General features: G+C 40.6%; 1 long non-coding RNA gene across 2 annotated transcripts in view; it reads right to left on the bottom strand.

Annotated features, from left to right (window-relative positions):
- The window catches only part of LOC131457012 (uncharacterized), a 128,409-nt gene that overhangs the window by 84,998 nt on the left and 29,581 nt on the right, over positions 1–13,830 (bottom strand). The window lies entirely within an intron of this gene.

The following is a 13,830-nucleotide window of genomic DNA, read 5'->3' on the forward strand; positions in this document are numbered from 1 at the left end:
CAGACAATTTTGGTAAAAAGCTTTTAACTTCACAAATTAATTGACAAACCATACAATACATGTTTAATACATACAAGGATTCGAAAGGAAAACTGAAGGAACAATGTTCAATGTTAAAATAAATAAAAAAGGAAGTTAACAAATGATATACACAAAACCATATAGGTTTAAACTGCTCAGAAAATGCCACTGTGAATTTATATCGGTAAATAAGACGAAATATGGAAGCTACAACTTCAGAGTAAGTTATCCTTAATGCAGATTTACTTTAACAATATGAAAGATTAAGTTAAAAGTAGTTCATATTTCTTAAGGACAATCAATAGTTGAGGATTTCTGTGTGTGGTTTGCTCATCCACAACATCAGTGAGGCTCTAACTGAGTAATTGAGTTAGTTGAAGAACTTAAGGTGTGTTTCGCAGAGTAAACATGGGGGGAAAAAAAGCCTTTTGAAGAGTCCACCTCATCCTGCTGGAGGTCCCATCTTCAAAGCAGTGTCAGCACTGGTGCACCACTCGCCTGGACAAAATAATGCCAGTAAACAGTCTCAACATCAAAATGCAACAAAATAAAAGGCATGATATTCTCTCTGTGCTGAGGGCGAACACCGCTGGGATCACACCACAAGGTGAGGCTACAGATGCACCACGTGTCACTGGTAAATACAAGCCCACGTCTCCTTTCTGTGACTCTTTCTACCGACAATCTTGTTTTTCTTCGTTTTAATACTCTCCTGTTCCTCGGTGCACACCTCCTCTGAAACAAACAATCTGCCTCTTTTCTCACATGCATTCCCTCCTACACTTATCCCTCCCGTTTCTTCCTTTTTTCAAATCAATCTCACACTTCCTCTCCTCTCCCGTCTGTTTCTCTCTCTCCCCCTGCTTGCTACAGTGTTGCCACGGCTCTTACCTTTTCCCCCTGTAGGGCTGTGTGTCTGCTGTAATGAATTGTACTTAATTGCCGACTGGGACCTGCAGCCTTAAATATAAGTCTCAGGACACTTAACCTGGGTCACTGTGAATGATAAACACACCTTCATAAATTGGCTCGGGCTTAGAGCAGAGAAGAAAACCATTTTTCTCTCCAGGCTCCATGCACCACAGCACAGGGAGGCACACATTAAACTGTACATGATAATAATTAGGATTTCCACGCAGAATTACAACTCCCTTTCACATAGTGTGGGTGCAGCTGCAACAAAACATAATGCAACACAGAATACTACGGGTAACCTGCTATAGACCGCAGTTAAAAAAACAACAATGCCCTTCCCTTTATTAACCGGGGACCTTTTTTTCATAGCACAGCCGCTTGTTTTTCACAACCTGTGTTTAAAATCAAAGATCTATTGTTTTAAAACACTACGAAGAAATCTTTTATAGATCTTCCGCCGTTATCATGGAAACCTGCATGAGTGCTAAATCGGAAAACTTTATGACCATAGCAACAGTAGCTAAGGGGAGCAGAACGGTGGCAATTATGAGCACTCAGGGATTAAAACTCCCCCAGTTTAAAGTTGTCTCTGTTGCAATTGTAAACAGAAACCAAAGTTTGTGCTGCATTGTGCGTTTCCTTTATGTAAATCAAACACACAAACACACCCCCCACAGCCATCCCCATGCAGCTGTAGGGATGTTTGCCCTGTGTCTAAGGCCGGCAGATTGACTGTCCTGGTTATGACACTCATGCATAATGGAAAGCGAACTGGGGCCAGAGGAACTGAGGAGTGTACAGGAGAGGCACAGGGAGCAGTTAGGGTGCCTGTCCAGTAGGACAACCTCCCACTCCACTTCCATCTCCATGCTCTTTCCCTCCCTCCCACCAATCCACTCTCCAACCTCCCTCCGTCTCGATCTGACACATGCTGCAAATGCAAAGCCAGATCAAAGTTTGTGTAGCCCTTATGAATAAAAGAGTACAACCCATCTGTGCAGTAGCAGCAGAAAGAGAAAAAAGAAAGAAAGACCGAAGCCAAGTACACATGGGGGGTGGTATGTGGTCACAGCAGTGTCGTGGCCCATTTCTCCTGGTGAACAGTTGGCAGTTGTAAAATTCATGAAAGACAAAGTATTGATTTCACTAAGTGATAATGATGACAAAAAAGAAGTTGCATGTAGAGGAGTTATACAGATGTTTTAGGGTTCACGTGAAGGCTGCATTCGTTAGAAGGCATCTCACCTTACCCTGTAAGCCACACGCTGCCTCTGAATAATTCTTCACTTTAGATACACTCTGCAATGTGAGCTATAAAAATGGCAGTGGATGCATATTAGGGCTGCCATTTTGGATAGCCATTCGAACATGGGGGAGCAAGTTCAAACTCAAACTTTAGAGTAGCACAAAGTAGGATTTGCTCACAGGCTCCCCCTACAGTGGGTAAACGGTATGTGGTAACGGCCACATTGCGCATTGAATATCGCGGACCCTGGTATACTCGTTAGGGTCCTGTAGTATCCCACGTCACCATCAGGTGGCAGTACAAGTATGGTCTCGGAGTCTCGGATGACTACCCTCGGCGACAAAATGTTTTTTCTGCGTGGTGAGCGGGGCTCAGCGCTCCACCTACTGGTGTGGCGGAAGTACAGTTTGCACATGCGCTGTCCACGTGCACCCAACGCGGTCTTTGCAGGTGGTTCCAAAATCTGGGGCCGCAAGCACTGCTTGCACATCATACGTCTACTAAGGCCTTAAAGCAGGACTTCTAATGTACAAACAACCATGTCTTCTGACCAGGTACGGTAGCCAGTGTCATTTTATAAAAATAGGGTTACACTATTATCTCTATTATCTCACTATATATATATATATATATATATATTAAAAATGAACCCCCCCCCCCAAAGAAACAACAAAAAATGACAGTGCTTTTTTCAACATACCTTATATAACCTATTGTTCATTGTATGCATATTGTTTGAATCACTTGATTTATGAACGAGACGGACGACATGACTTCAATAACACGGCCTAACACACAAATCTCAAAAGCAGCAGATGATAAGCAAAACAAAAAAGGTACACTTACTAGTCCAGCAGCAACAGTTTTTCTTTTCACCTTCAAAACCTGCCTTGTTGTAAGAAAATAAATTGGCTTTAAAGACAAACACCCCAAATCCTACATTATTCAATATGGAGGAAGGCAAGGCAATTAATGACTTGTTCAGTTCTAAGTTCTTGTTTGCTAAGCACTAAAGTCAAAGCACAAAAGATGTGTTATGGCTTATGATGGTAGGTTCCTTACAAATCCCACCCCAGGCAAATGTCTTAAAAAGCAATACCGCATAGTTTGACCAGCCTCTGCTGATTCAGACTTGGCAGGAAATCCTCAATGTTGGCACACGCATACCTCAACACCAAAGATGTATTATCATTATAAGCCAACTGCTGAGGACACAGCTGGACCAAAAAAAGGTGTGTGAGGGAATAACTACTATGAAAATCGGTAATCGATCGGTATTATCAATAGCAACAATACTGAGGTTAAAAAAAACAAGGCTGTAGACATTTATTATGTCTCTTGTTGTCAACAAATCCTTTTACAAGACCAAAACCAACAATAGATTAAAGTTACTGGTGCAGTGTCTGCCAACCAAAGCCTGATTTAGCTTTTTCCGCTGTAATAAAGTTCCACTGTTGTCCAAAAAGTGTTGAAAACACATCACTAAGCCTCTCCGTTGCACCGGGTGATGTTTTTCTTCATTTCGCGGACACTATAGCTTATTTAATAACAAATACATGGTGCTGTAAGCACATTTCAGCAGAGCACAACACGTATATTAATGAAAACAGTCCCACACAAACGTACTATTTAATCTGGTTTCAGAATAAGAATCGGGGAAAACTTTAATGATCCCCGCAAGGAATAACTGTTACTGCACACAGTGGAGAGGAAATAATTCAAAATGTAAAAATTACTATAAAATATTAATGATAATAAATACACAGTAACTGGCTGAAAAAGCTCAAAAGCAAACATGCAGAGTGGCTGAAGAGTCTGGAGTCGCTCAGCGAATGATGTACCATGTGGTTGACAGGTCAGCAGGGGGGAAATAAACGGCAACCAATGTGGTGTTTTGAGAACTACCAGGATATGCAATGGATGTGGCGTCTAAGCTTTTTTCTGTCTGATCGAATTAACGATTCTTCTTGGTGAAACACGTAACGGTATACTCACAGTAGTCTTTCTTATTCCTCACAAGAGCCACTATATCGTACATTATATGACCTAATGTTGCCCATGATAACAGAAGGGAGAATGCTCTTCTCCATGAGTCAGACGCTTTCTTCCTTCACAACTCCATCACTGTCTAACACAGTGATAGAGTTATGAGGGAAGAAAGCTGAGGACTTTTTTTTGGTGAAGATTCCCAGGAGCCAGTGGTCCAATGTAACCAAATTGGGTGAACAAATGTAAAAACTCTGCCTTTCTTTCACATCTGGAGTCAGATAGTGCAACTCCTTACCAGCTGATGGGGATGAGACGTGAGGCCGATTTGTCTTACAAAATCTGACCGAGGGCTGTGATTGGCCCACGGGCCAGACTTTGGACATGCCTGGTCTAACATCTTCTTGATTTTGGGTAGACAGCAACAATGCAATCAGCTGGTCATTGGTGTAAGCATGGATAGGTTACACTAAAGTAGCACTAAGTACAGTATTCCTATAATATTTGGTGAAGTAGAGAAATACAGTAACTAGAATTCCTCACTGGCTCTGTTTCTGAAAACACACAGCTGTTGCGTTTCAACTACACAATTGGCCTGGGTTATTTTTTATTAGCCGTTCTGGAGTATTAGAAAAATGTGGTAAGTCACATCGCCGTCTCTCTGATCCCGATCGAGCTTTGAGTGGCGCGATCAACACAAACACTTGTAATAAAACCTTTTACAACCACGAAGCACAAACTCGTGTGACACTTTGTCAATTCACCTCTCAAAACCTCGGTCAGTCAATTGTGTCGCATAATTCATTTTCACAGCCATTAGCAAAGCCTACACAGAGCTGGGCGCGGAATAATTAAGTTTCAACTGATTGAGCCATTACACTTTCATGTTATGGGAACCATATCTTCCAATGATTCCTGGTACTAATCATAGTCTTCAAAAGACATGTACTTTACAGCCTTACAAGCAAAACCATTTGCTCTTGTATCAGTGTTCTACCAAATGAGGCCTCCTCAACATAAACACTATTACAACAGCTTTATTCTCCTCAGATCACCCCCAGGAAACAAGCTGAGGCAAAGAATATCCCTCTGATGTGATATGCCCGGCACCGATGCGTTTACAGTGTGTTATTAATCACAGGAAGATCATTTGCTCCTCTGAGCCGCCTAGGAGCTTAATTTCATTTGTTCCCATCGATTTAACGGCCATTCCAGAAACAGAGGGTGGCGCGGGAGCGTAGGCTCAATACAAGCTATTGATCAGAAAGTAAATGACCTTGTGTACACGGTGACCGAGGAAACCAACCAAGGGACGCAGAAGAAATTACATCATTCAAAGGTCTCGGTGGGGTTTAACATGACGACGTTGAGACAAAGCAGGTTATGTGTGGTTTAAAAGGTCTGCCGCTTTGTACAGTTTGTGAGTACAGATAGACCGATGTTAACCAAGCCTATTTACCATTAGTCATTGGTTTGACTATCTGGAATTACCATTACAAATACATGGGAGGTCATTTTGACTAGCCGTAATTTCATTGCTACTAGTATGAATTGTAGTAGCCGTCATACTTACTCATCAAAGCTATAGTTTCCGATATCTGCAATTCCGTTTTTACTTGTCGTTATATATATATATATATATATATACATACATACATATACATATATATACACACACACACACACACACACACACATATACACACACACACATATATACACACACACACACACACACACACATATATATATATATATATATACATACACATACACATACACGATAGGAAATACGTCATTATGATTAGTCACTAGTGATGGGACAATATACAATATTATTGTGTATCACGATTAAAAGCACTTACAGTAAGTTAATCATGGTGAATTTCTATTATCATGTTAATCACAAAATCCTGTCTAACTCACCAGATTACAGTGCTTGTGATCTAGGGAGCTGCATCTTTCCTCGTGATTTATTATTTATTCATCTATGATCTTATTCAATTATTTTTTACCCAAAAAATATGTGATGTCTCCGACCACCGTGAGTGCAGAAAGAAATTATATTAAAACCATTTTTTTTTTCCAGTCATCGTAATATCGTAAATCGCAATTATTATGGTCAAGATAATCGTGACTTTTCAGATATCTACAACTTAATTCTGAAGATCTGTAACTTAATTCAAGATATCTGAAAAAGGACGATGTCTTCAATCAAGAATAATTAAAGATCTTGAACTTTTAGTCTACTACTGGTCATAATAATGTATCTGAAACTGGAATTACAGATATATATATATATATATATATATATATATATATATATATATATATATATATATATATATATATATATATATATATATATATATATATATATATATATATATATAGACACATTGCACAAACATGAACAGAAAATTCATGTTACTGTAGTTCTGACTCGTAAGAATGGGGTTGCAGATATTGGTAGTGACTATTCTCTCCAGTAATTAAATGTTAAAACCGCTTGCCATAGTACGGACACCTGCCCACACAAGTGTCAAACCTCTTCTGAACATAATCTTTCTGTTCATGCACAGCACATCACCTGCCCACCGTAGCATTGCCATAGCAACCAATTCAGTGAGTTCCTTTCCATGCCTCCACTCCGACTTGAAACAGAGAGTCAATTGTGAACCTTGTAACCTTTGGCCCTCTCGCACATGAACTACTATTCCCAGGTATGCCGGTACATCACCACTAACTAAAGCCTGGGGGGGCCTGTGGTCTTTTGGTGTGATAACAGACAGTGTTTACATGAATAACATGATACAGAAGATGAGTAATTACCCAGCTGAACCCACGTTCTATTTGATAATGTCCCACAACACAATTTATGAGGTTTTGTGTTTGTGTGTGCGTGTAACTGGAGGAAGAGACATGAAGGTAAATAGAATAATGAAACCACAATGCTTTGAAGCTACCAAACGGGAATTAGTGGCACTAAATGAACTGCACCTTTGTTTGAGGCCATTTGATTAGTGGGGTGGCAGCAGAGTGTGTGATTTCATTCACATTTCTAATCCTAATCTTGTTATATAAAAAAACAAACAAACACTACCACCAGTACTCCATCCACTCACACACACAATCACACCCCAGGTAAGCATGTGGTGTGTACTTGTGTCTCACTTGTTTGTCTTAAGTAGGGGAATGATGGATATATCTCGTTGCAGAGCTTACCTTATCAACAGAAAGGCCAGTATGGGTTTCATCAGGAGGATGATGAAGCTGAAGATACAGGTAAGCCAATGCAGCTTTTGAGGAACGGAACACACACACAAAACAAGATTGGCTTGTCTTCACAGCAAAATAAATGGTGTTGCTGGAGCCGAGATAGTCAAAGAAGAAAAGGGGAGACCGCTTTTTAAGGTGCAGCCTTCTTGATAAGGCGCTCCACTCTGATTAAAAAAGGTAAAAGGGAAAGGGAAACGCAGAGCTTAATGCGGTTCTTACTGATGAGAAACTGTCAAGAACTTTCTCAAGTCGCATGCTTTGTAATTGAAAACTTGGTAATGTAGTCTGCAGGAACATAAGTGACAGCAGAAAATGCTCCACACATGTATTTATTATTAGAATGATTGATTCATCTTTAATATGACTGGCAGAAAACCAATGAATACATAATTTATTTTTGATTTGGATCCAGGATCTCACGATCTGTTTTTTTCTGTCATATATATACACACTATCACTTTTTACAGGTATGTATAAAATAAACAAAAAACAATACTTGCAGTTTGCATTGTCTGTCCATCATCTATACTGCTTTTCCAACATACTGCGATAAACAACCATTCACGCTCAAATTCACACTTGGTTAAGCTAATTAATCCAGCCAAAATTGGCATGCCTTTGAGCTGTGGTCTGAAGCCAGAGTATCTAGAGAAACTCCTGGAGTGACTCCTGTTCAACCATGAAACCTCTGGCTGTGAGGCAGCAGTGCTTAATAGCTTACCATCATGCTGCCCTATCTGCTGTACAGCAGTGGCAGTTACTGGTCTTTGAAACAGGGGAAGCTCATTTCAGATCCAGTTATTGATACATATATTCTGCTAATGAACAAACCTAGAACAAGAAAACGCGATAACTATGTAAAACTGAAATGCTATAATAGTGTTTTTATTTACAATGTATCGGTACAAATGAAAATGAGCTCCTTCGCAGGGCAAATAACACACAACGACCAGCTATTTGTCTACAGACTTCACTCCAAAATCCACACAGGACTGAAGCAGAAAAGCCTCTGCTGTCAAGAGATGGTCCCGCCTTTCAGACAGTTCCTCCAATCATCGTGCAGAAGCGCAGCATCTATGCCTGCCCACTGCTCCATTGACCCAGAGAGAAGCTGAGCTTCCATGGAAGTGGCGTTTTTGCCCCATTTGTCCAATCACTGTTGAGCTCACCAAAGTGAAAAAAACCTATTCTGTGCCATCCAATAGAGAGAAGTTGAAGCTGAGCTTGAAGTGATTTTGATGCGGAGGCTGCTACGGGAATACGAAAATCTAAATAGTGACGCGTTCTAGCGCAAGTTTAGTATTGAAATGTAAATACTACACAGTACATAAGCGCACAAATTTTAGCACTTGTGCAAACACACGTGCAGTCTACTAAGGAAATGCTTGTTGCTGCTGCCACCTTGTCGTGATACATGCACCACAAATTAGGTAGTCATTGGAGAGAATATAACCTTTTTTGTGATCATTGATAAAAGCTTTTTCCCGTATATAATTATGCATAGGTGCATTCATTTAATTACTAATTACTTTTACAATCAAACAAATAATCCAATATTCATGCTTATCTTATACCTAGTTTGAAGCGGGAGCCATTAACACTCAACTTTACTGTACACTCATCAGAAAGCACATTTTCAAGGGAGTGACCCTTTCCAGCATTGGCTTAATAGTCTATGAAGAGGTTTGTTGTAATAATAATCTCCTCTGGTAGTTTATTTTTGTGTCAGTTTATACTGCATGTGTCCCCTGCTGAAAGGGGAAATGCATGTCACAAGGCAATGTAACATGTGAATATACTCTATAGCAACTGCTTGTCAGATGGGAATGGGTCCGAAACATTTCCCACAGTAAATTTTGGGGTAAAACTTTTCAAAAACTGATGATTACACCCACTCAACAGTGTGGAGGTGAGAGTGTGGCCATGATGTGCACTTCTCCTGCTCTTTTTTTATTTATTCTCATTTTTGTCTCTCCTCAGTGAACATCTACCATTTCACAATCTCCCCGTCTCTATGACAGCCACCATTTCACTGTAGAAGACTTTTATCTTCCTGCCTTGGTCGAACACCGCGAGCAATGAAAACCAAAAAAAAAAAAAAGAAACACAGTCTTGGTGGGAGATCAAGGAGGAGTGTGATGTGCCAGAAGACAACAGTGACAGCAGGCTTTTTCAACCTATCTTCGAGTGTGGCAGTTTGGAACTTTGCCGTCAGATGTGGTCAGACAACATATGTCACACAAACTAGCAGTTTTTGACCACACTGAACTTTCCAGTGTCAAATACAGTGTGCTATGAGGTGAGCCGCTGCAGTACCTTGGTGTTTAGATTCCTGAAGACATGCTAGGCTGTGCATACAGTGTCCAGGATGTCTCCCAGGATTCAAACATGATTTATTCTCCTAGCATCACCTAATTAAACTCTGCAGTCAGCAAAAACTTTTGTGCTCGTACATTTGAGACCAATGAGAGCTGAGGCGACTCAGGCCAAGGTGTACACAGTGACAAGGAAAAGCATGAAGCATGTCCAAAAACATGTCAGTCAGTCAGTACGTTAACAATTGCGTGTCGATGTTCAACGGGATCCAAATGGGCCTTGGATCTCTACACGTGCATAATGGTCCCCACCTCCAAGCGTCAGCATGGCATGGTTATTTTGCACTTCCATTAGCGATAGTACCTGGTACTTTTTTTAGCACCCGCTCTGGCGAGGTTCCAAGCTAGTTGAGTGGCTACTATGCGTGACGTTGTCAGACAGCCGGAGTGCCGTCGCAGGAAGGGTCATGAGCCAGACGTCCGACACAAGAATCAAAGCGAACAATGCCGAACTGTGGTTCAGTTAAAAAAAGACTTGACAATCCTAAAAACATGGCTTAATTGGAAATGTCTAAAATCTCATCACTTAACAGAGACTGGTGTATTTAGCAACAGCACTACTGAAAGCCTGCCAAGTACTGATTCTAATGATTCCGTGCACTGAAAACAACTGCTTTACAAGTCACTAGTTTGGGTGTGTCGCTTGTAAAACGAAGTCAAGGCAGTTTCATGCAGCCGTGCAGTGATGACTCCGCCCACGTTGGCGAGGTACTATATTGTAATGGAAACCAACCACACCGTGTAGAGCAAAGGGGGGCTGGGACCATGTAGTGGAAACACGGCAATAGAATAAGAGAAGATAGAAGTACACAGAAGAGTAAGTATGTCTATGACATAACAGGTCAATGTGCCTAAAGAAATGTCCAACACTGAGAAGCTGAAAGGAACCAAATCACCACCCAACGTTGTGGAGGTGGATTCACTTCAGTGAAGAAATCAATTCCTTGCTAGTGCAGGTGTACTGAAACAAGGACAGTAGTTATTGTGCAAGGAAATGGAGTGAGTGAGTGAGTGAGTGAGTGTCCTACTTTCAAGGCTCCTCCAAATGCAGCCAACTTACTGTATGTGTCATCTATCCCCAAGCACCATGGATCAAACAGGCATACCCTTCAATGTCTAAACTATCCCACTGCGGGATAGAGAAGAATGGCTTAAAAGGAGAAAGTATCAAACGGAAAACACTTCCATTTAAGGACCAAGTTTGATATAAAAAAAGGCCTTACAACCATTACTGTTTAGTGATCTATAATGCATCCAGCTGCAGCTCTCTATAGACAACAGCAGCAACATGATATAGAAATACTCCATGGACCACACCATCTCATCTCATTTCAGACTACACAGTCTACGCAGTGGATGAAGAGCACCTCCTGAGTGAGTGAGTGAGTGAGTGAGCGAGCGCTTCATAAAAGACTGCCGTACTTAAACTGACACAACATCTCCTCATCTTGTCAAACGGATAGAACGGTCTGGCCATGGGAATTTTGGAAGAGTGGAGAATGCAGGATCCCACAGTGGCCCATGGTGACCATCACTGTCACTCATGTCTGCCAGTACAAACGCTTCCTGGTGACATGTAGAGATCCCTCAGGGTCTGAAAATGGACACAAGGCCCTCTCTTTTCACCCCCTCCTTTTCAGACTGCTTCCACCCCCCCAACCCCCATCTGTTCTCCCAAGTCTTTCTGTCAGCCTCCACCCAACTCCAAACTTCATTCAGCCTCTTCTGAGTACAGTCACTCCAGCACTGATGAAAATAAACTTTTCCATTGCAATAAAGTGACTTTCAATATAACCATCAAGATTAACGGACGTACCTGCAGGAGTCGATTTATGCTGACATCTTGCAGATGAACATGACGGTGACTTTTAATAATCCCATTCATGAAAATGTTTCGTTTTCTGTCATCAGTTTATATTTACATTGATTTCTCTAGCCTCTCATCTTTTCTTCTTCCTAACTGCAAATTTGTTTGTTTTTTTCTTCTCCTTGCCTTTGTGATTTCTGCTGCCAGCCCGATTGCCTTCCTACCTGTTTGGAATTGCTACATCTCTGCACGCCACGTTGGCGGTAGCAGCTTGAACCACCATTTGCAAGTTAAGCAAGCACAAGTCTCACCAGCTTCTCTTGCTGTGCGCTTCTCTTATGCAGGTGCACGTGAAAGAATGCGCCGCTCCAACCTCTACGTGCACCTCCATTAGATCAGCTGTGATGTACATCTGGGTCGACCAGTGGCTCCAGCCTTATTAGAGAACCACTAGATTGAAGGACCCAGACCTGACCCCAGAGAGCAGGAAAAGACAGGGAAAGGGGGTGGATAGGGTTCAGCTAGAGTAAGACCAGAGTGAGCAGCCACATTATCACATTTCCTGCTGCTATTTTCCAATTAGCTCACTATCGATCAGCTCGCAAGCCTCTTGACGCACTGTGCCTTTCACCGACTGGGCTTGAAGCCACTTTCTGTCCAACTTCTGTCAGGATTTCACCACACAGCGGAGGCGGACAAACAAATTTGTCTGGGAAGTCATCCCATGCCGAGACGACACAGGGTCGCATTTCATTATTTACTACTAGTCTGTATTGTGAATGAGGGGCAAACCTCCAGTTTCCATTTAAGGAAATTTAATCTTAAATGTATGGGAGGGTTTTTTGAAGGTGGATGACACACGGAGTGCATCCCTGGAAGAAGTAATTATCGAACATGGATATTTATTGCTATGTTGGGCATTCATGTAATAAAACCACTTTAACTATTAGCAAAATAAACTATTTTTAGAAGCGTTTTAAAGTAAAACATATAAATCACAGTACAACTTATGTGTGTGGATGTATGTCTGCACCTGATTAACATGAAAAACAGGGGCAGGAAAGTGGTCTTATGTTATTGATGATAATAATAATAATAATAATAATAATAATAATAATAATAATAACAACAACAATTCTGCATTCTGTGTTTTATCTTTGCTCTGTGAATGTCTTTCTTTTACTTGACATTTTCTTTTACTTGACAACTTTGACTAACTTTGTGTGCAGAGGTTTTAGGAGAGACTGTTTTGCTAAAAACAGCTGCTTTACTGTGAATGAGGCTGATGAAAGTAGTGACACTAACGTGAAACAGTGAATTTGCGAGCCATGAAAGCGAAATACAGTAATACGCTCTAAAATGCCCCATAGAGCCGAGCACAACAGTAAGATACGGGTGATTACTATCTACGTGCTTGTCACTAGTGACAACTCATTTCCCATAACATGTGCCAGGGTTTAACAGTGCAAAAGTCTCACTTGTGTTTGCAACTAATTGCTTTTTTGTTTGTTTGTTTAAAGCAGTTCAAAGTACAAATATTTTCATAATTAATAAATACTTTCAATCACAAATAATGTGCTTCTTCAGAAAAAGAAGTGTCAAGGGCTGATAGTGTAACAACTTTGCAAAAAACTTTTTTCCCCCAAATTATGTTTTATTACATTATAGAGCAAGTCAATTATTTATGGATTAACATGGTCATTACTTCACAATAGAATGTAGCGTACACTAAAAGCACTTTTTAAATAGTTTATACTTTAATTTAAGGCTAGAAATAAACAAATGATCACAGTCAAACGTCAATATCTATACACATTACGATTTTAATGAAAATTATCAACAACTGCAATTCCACTGTAATGCAAAAGTCTAAATTAACAGTGGAAAGTTATTGCATTACACTGTGTTGTGTTACTTATTTGCAAGAAAGTTTAATTCACTATGCTCAGCATTTTGTTACACTATGGACCAGTTATTACATTATGAGTATTTATTACATATTTTGTAATGCATTGCATTATGCATCTGTGTTACATTATCAGCTCTTACAGGCCTGCACACATAATTTTACCCAATGTTAATATAAAATAAGTTATAAAGTGAGTATCAAACAAATGCAGAGTTCTGTTCAGGCCTGGTGTGCTGTGGCGCCATGAAGCACCGAACCCTAATTAGCATAACTCCTCGATATAAAAACCTCT

The sequence above is a fragment of the Solea solea genome, chromosome 3 (genome assembly GCF_958295425.1).
Source record: "Solea solea chromosome 3, fSolSol10.1, whole genome shotgun sequence".
In the NCBI taxonomy this organism is placed as follows: domain Eukaryota; kingdom Metazoa; phylum Chordata; class Actinopteri; order Pleuronectiformes; family Soleidae; genus Solea; species Solea solea.